Source organism: Ochlerotatus camptorhynchus, unplaced genomic scaffold, assembly GCF_037179485.1.
Source record: "Ochlerotatus camptorhynchus isolate MF236.1 unplaced genomic scaffold, CSIRO-AGI_Acam_v1.1 ptg000274l, whole genome shotgun sequence".
In the NCBI taxonomy this organism is placed as follows: Eukaryota; Metazoa; Arthropoda; class Insecta; order Diptera; family Culicidae; genus Ochlerotatus; species Ochlerotatus camptorhynchus.
The window spans coordinates 3,725,677-3,731,676 of record NW_027040763.1 but is presented as its reverse complement, the minus strand read 5'-3'; positions in this window follow the sequence as shown (position 1 = coordinate 3,731,676).

Genomic DNA, 6,000 nt, shown 5'->3' with positions numbered 1-6,000 from the left:
ATTTGCAGGAAGTTATTCCACTTTTCACTGTACCTAGGTATTTGCTAAGCTGTCATTCATTTTTCCGGAAGTGGTTATCTGTTTAGTCACTTGAGAGAACTAACAGCAGATAAGTGGCTAATTTATCATAATTTGATTTAAATTTACAGGCAATATCGGAGACAGTACAATTATCAATTATCTTAGTCTGCTTAAAACGTGTGTATGGTTAGGGGCTATGAGTTACACCATGTGCATTTTTCCTTATCAAGCTTGCTTTAATACCTAACGTATGTTTTAATTTGAGCCCATTTGATTAATTTTAATTTGCCATTAATCAAAACAATATGCACCATAATTCAACTTCCATCTGTTCCGGAAGAAAGTCAATATTTCACAATGACTCGCACGTTCCATTTCCTCAGGAAAAATAGCATGAATATTTCAAATAGAACTAAAATTGACAGTCAGCATATTCTTTCCATGCCACGCCCAAGAACAGGGCCGTCTACAAAGACGGTGAGCTCTTGGCCATATCAATAATGTGTTCTACCAAACTCCCAGTCACGCCAGTCCGTCTTTTCAGTCCGAGTCAATATTTATTTATGATCCCGAAATAACTCCGCTCCATCCGGTGGCGCTCCAGAGCGGGCGCGTGAAATATTGCACCCCATTTACACAGCTTACAGGATTTGCACGTCGCCACGTTTTTCCTCCAAGAAGTCACGTATGAATTACTCATTTTATCGCTCAAAGAATGATGAATGAAGTGATGAAAGTATTTCCAATCAAATAAAAATGTGAAATAAATTATAATCATTCTGGAACATTGATTCACCATAAAAAAAATCAAACGTACCATAGTTTGCAATGCAGCTCAATTCGCTTGTTCAAAACGACCATTCGGAGCGCTAATTGACAGTTATCTTTTGCAAAGGCCCGCTATGTATGCAGTGACATTGACTTTTATTTTATCTCTATGACACTCAGCCAGAAAAACGTCTTTCCACATGTTACTGCTTTTTGGTTCCACTCTGTGAACGTGTTTCTCTCTCAGTCAAGGTCGCTACGGATGTGTTTAGTTGATTGCCGGTTGATGATAGAAATACGGCATTTTGGAAGTGAGTAACAGAAGCCGTGAGTAGCTGCCGGAAATTCAGGGAACTGAAAAGTTCATTTTACACCAAGCAATCGCCAACTGAAAGGAACTAGATGAATATTTTTCCGTGACAAAATGCTGTCAAAAATTGGTTGGCGTGCGACTTGTCGAGGGTAGCTATTTTTACAAAAATAAAATAGTCCGTTTTAGTGAGCGAACGGTTAGTGTACTTGGAGGTTTACGCAGGAAGTTGACCCATCATCTTCGTTCCATTCGGATAGAGCCCTAATGGTTGGTTGTTGGCCAAAATCTTAGTGATAAAGTGTAAGTGTATTTATAGAGATATTTCATTTTAGCAGATCATAAAATGACCACATCAGACACGTGGCCAGTGAGGCGAGACTGTCAAAAACACGAAACTCCGGAGATTTGATGTCATCACGTCGTTGCTGTATGAGAAGCACTTTTATTGTCCGGTTGGTACAGCAGCTGCAGCATGACTATAAAAATAGATGTTGTCAAACGTGTATTAGGATGCTGTCCATTTTACTTGCTATGGCTTGTTTCTTCTATTTCGCAACTAAATAATGTCGTAGTTACTAAACTTGTTTAGACAATAACATTCGCAGCTATTATATCTTAGCATTCAAGGTGTTGATAGATTTGCTATGAATTTGAAAATGATTGCAATTGCAACACCCATGTGGAGTATGAGTAAACTAAACTCAAATTTGGGGCGTTCTCATTTGCTGTGTGTGTAAGAGCGGTGATAGAATATTTTTTGGCTGTGTACTTTTTGAAGATCTCGGATTTTCTTTAATGCTGTGAACTTGGCGTTTTAAAGTGAAATCCAAGATTAAAATTGAGGATAATTCGGCATGGTGCTTTGCAGTATCGAGTATAATTCGAGGTTGGGGTATTATTCTCGATGGACCTTACTGCTATTAGAGTAGATCTGGATTTTATTCGTAGAGATCATCCACAAATTATGTAAGGGGGTAGCGGGGGAGGTGGAGTTTTGACATTTCTTACAGTTTCTTACTATGTGGTGAGAGGGGGAGCTGACATTTTCTTACACAAGATTAAATAGTTAGAAGAAAACGATTTAATCTTAACTAATTTTATGCCACAAAACCTGAACGTACTCTAATGAGCATATATATATAGAGCTGGAATTAGGGCGTAACAGCTTTTGTAAACAATGACTTCTCTCGATGATTTCTAGAAAGCCAAGGCTCGCCCACTCAAATCCACGTGATCATCGGGTAGACTTCCCCTTCTCGTTGGTTATGTTGGTTGGCGTGGGGGTGACTTGAGTTTCGAGAAATCATCGAGAGAAGTCATTGTTTACAAAAGCTGTTACGCCCTAATTCCAGCTTTATCAAGATATAATAAACTGAACAATTAATTGAAAAAAAAAATATTAAAGGGTTGTGTACTAGACACGACCGCAATATGACGTAAAACTACGCAAAATTGACGTGTCATGCATTATTGATTACTATACTTTATCTTTAATTTTAAAGTATTTCAATGTTTCGGTTATGGTTCAAAACTCGCGACAATTCATATTAGCATAATATAAAAAGACCACGGTTCATCTTACGCATGAGATAATGTATTTAAATTTAATGTAATGGTTAAGAATTGACAGAATTTCCTCTACATAACTACCTTGGGTTGATCAATGTTGAGTTATTTCGCTGTGATCAATGTACACTAAATTTGACATCGACATCGACTACAATAGAAACTGACACTATTTCGTCACACATTTTTTGTTGATTTGCACCTCAGTATAGTCCACAAAAACGCCATGCATGTTGTGGGATAAAACAATTTCCAAAAAATACATTAATTTTTTTCAGTAGCTCGATCATTAGTTTTAAATTAGGTTTCTGAAGCAGAGAAGAAAGTGAAGATTGCATTTTATGATAAGGCAACAGGCAGTTGTTTTACCTGTCAGAAGACGGTACTTTAAATATTGAACAAAATCTTGGTTCATATGTCAACGAAGTAGGGGAGGAAGGGGTATAACGATCATACGGGACTTAAACACCTCTTTGATCTCCAATTTGGAGGACAACCCTAACATCAAATTACCATGCATCGTCATTATGTACTTTGCAGCGTGTTCGTAGAATGATTGCAAAATAGAATACTGTGACTTTTCTCAAATTAAACGTTTGGTTTCCAATAAGTTAAGCACCTACAACATTCATTGAAAATTAGGGGATTCAGCTATTGAATTTCAAAGTCAGAGGAAAAGCTCGTATACAGGTTCTCAACCTGTTTAATATTTTGAAAGTAAACATCATAGTTAAGGTACACCGCACTGTGGTCCAAAACGGCAAAAAGTGGAACTTTATTCCTAGAGCCTAGCCTTTACATTTAAGCCATATAGTGTCTTCGGAAAAAATGTTTGTATGAATATCTTACATAATATAAAACTGTCAAAAATTAGGGAACGATGTCTTAAGCAAAGATGTAGGCAATGTAAAAACAAGCATCTTCTCTCAAAAAGTCAAAATTCTAAATCCTGTATTTTCAAAGTTATGGAGCATTTTCTAAGGAAGTTCCCTTAAATTTAGTTTTTTATACTTAACTTCTTTAAATTTCATTTTTTAAGTGTACAATGTTCTGGACAATTATTTAAACAATCAAAATACACGTTTTTGCTGAAGATCATGAATCAATACAATTACTCCTTGTAAAGTTATAATAACTTTTATCTTTTTTTTTCCATTACTTCCCAAGTAACCAAAAGTTCTGATAAAAGGCTATTTATGGCGTAAGCATCTTGGTTGAAGGTGCACACTTAGAAATAACTACTTTTACACGAGACGTAATCCATATTGGACGTAAATCATAGAACGTAAACAAACATTTCATGTAAAATTAAGTGTTCTCAAACCGAAACATCAGCTAGTCGACGAAGAGAACCTTTGATTGAATTGATTTTCACGTTTCTTTCAACTGATTCTTATGTCAAAAGGCCCGCTTACATGTGTCGGTCTCAGGGAACATAAATTTACATGACTTTTTAGTAGTGTGTGGTCTATAGAATTCTAAGCAGCCTCATTTTTAAGTCGTTATAAGAACTTGAAAGTTCCGGTACCATACTTGAAGAGCATTCTAAGCAGCCTCTGGCGGAACTTGAACGGAACTTTTTGAAAATAAATTAGAAAAGGTTTTTGTCCCCTACACCAATTCTATATATTTAGTTCGCACTTTTATGAAAATTATTTCTAAAGGCAGGTATTAATGTGTATTGATTTATCAGCATTAATATTAGTAATGGAGCTGTTTGAAGAATTAAACCCAGTCCTTCTGCGTAAGAGTCTCAGCACGAACCACTACGTCATCTTAAATATATTAAAGTGAGCTGTTGTCCCGCCTATTGTTGGAGTTTTCTGAGCCAGCTTACTGACTTGAGTACGAAACACAACACCTTGATGAATTTAAATTGGTGATTGCCCACATGGTATTCCAACACACTTGTGGCGGTGGTTAGCATTCGTAGATCACATGCCAAATACAAGGGTTCGAATCCAGGAAATTAATTTTAATTTTTTTTTTGTATGGAATGTTGCATAAATAGAAGAATTATGATATACTGATTATTTCATATTCACGTAAATTAAATTTTGTTACAAAAAAAGATTTGTGCGGATTGCTTCATGTGGCTTGAAAGTTCTGTCGGAACTTTGTTTCAACTTTATGGAACTTGAAAGTTCTGCCGGAACTTTATTTGAACTTTATGGAACTTGAAAGTTCTGTCGGAACTTTATTTGAACTTTATGGAACTTGGAAGTGTTGAATGCGGAACTTTTGGTTACTTGGGTTCATAAGCTTTTAGGAGAAAATGGGGCAAGTGAGGACACAAAAACAACTTTTTTTCTTGAAGCTTAGCTCAAGTACTATAAAGTTGAGAAGGTTTCATTTGTCGCTCTCTTCCCAAATTTGAGTACAATAACCTTATACTTTATGGTTTTTCATATAGTTTTAATTTTTTTTTTTAGGTTTTTCATACATAATTTTTTAATATTTTATATTTGAAGTATATAATGTTCTAAATAATCTTAAAACAGTAAAAACACATGTATTTGTCTCTACAATAATGTATTGCAAAGTTATAGTTTGTTTTAACTTTATTTAGTTTTTTTTTATTTTTTTATATGGGAGAATGTGGCAATAGGAACACAACATCATCTAACCTTCTTGAAGCTCAAGTACCAAAAAGCTATGCAGGTTCAACTTCACCCTTCCCTCCTCCTATTTGAGTATGACAACTTTTTGCTGTTACATATTTTCTTGTTTTTATAGAAAACTTAATATATTGAACATTCGCTGCAATAAAATTATAGCTCAAAAATAATACACCATGTATTTACGCGTACATTGTAGTTCAGCTTCTGGTTGTCGTTATAGGTGAGGGGGGGGGGGGGGGGGGTGATAACTTTTCCGCGTTTCGTATTAGGGGCTGTTCATTAACTACGTAGACAATTTTTGGGACTCTTGCAAACCCTCCCTCCCCCCTCCCCTCGTAGTTAATGAACAGCCCCTTAGTTGAACCGGACCCAAATTACCTTTAACCACTGACTTGCTCCTGCTTACTGCAGGACCAAGCGCCACGCCGTCCAAAGCGGTAATGAGCAGAAGCGCGACAGCAGCGCTGTTCTATATCTTTTCAGAACGGTGTGCAACCAAGTGGTACTCGATTATGATGACTGGGCTTGGGGAAAAACGCTTATTTCATGAAAACATTGATAACATTATCATTTGTACATTTTGCAAAAGTTTTATTACGGACAATTTGGAAAAAAAATATTTATTTCAGCAGGTTTCTAATGTAATATCCTATCAGTTGGCATTTTTGGATTTTAATTTCATCTATAAATGACAAAGTTACAAGCGTTCAA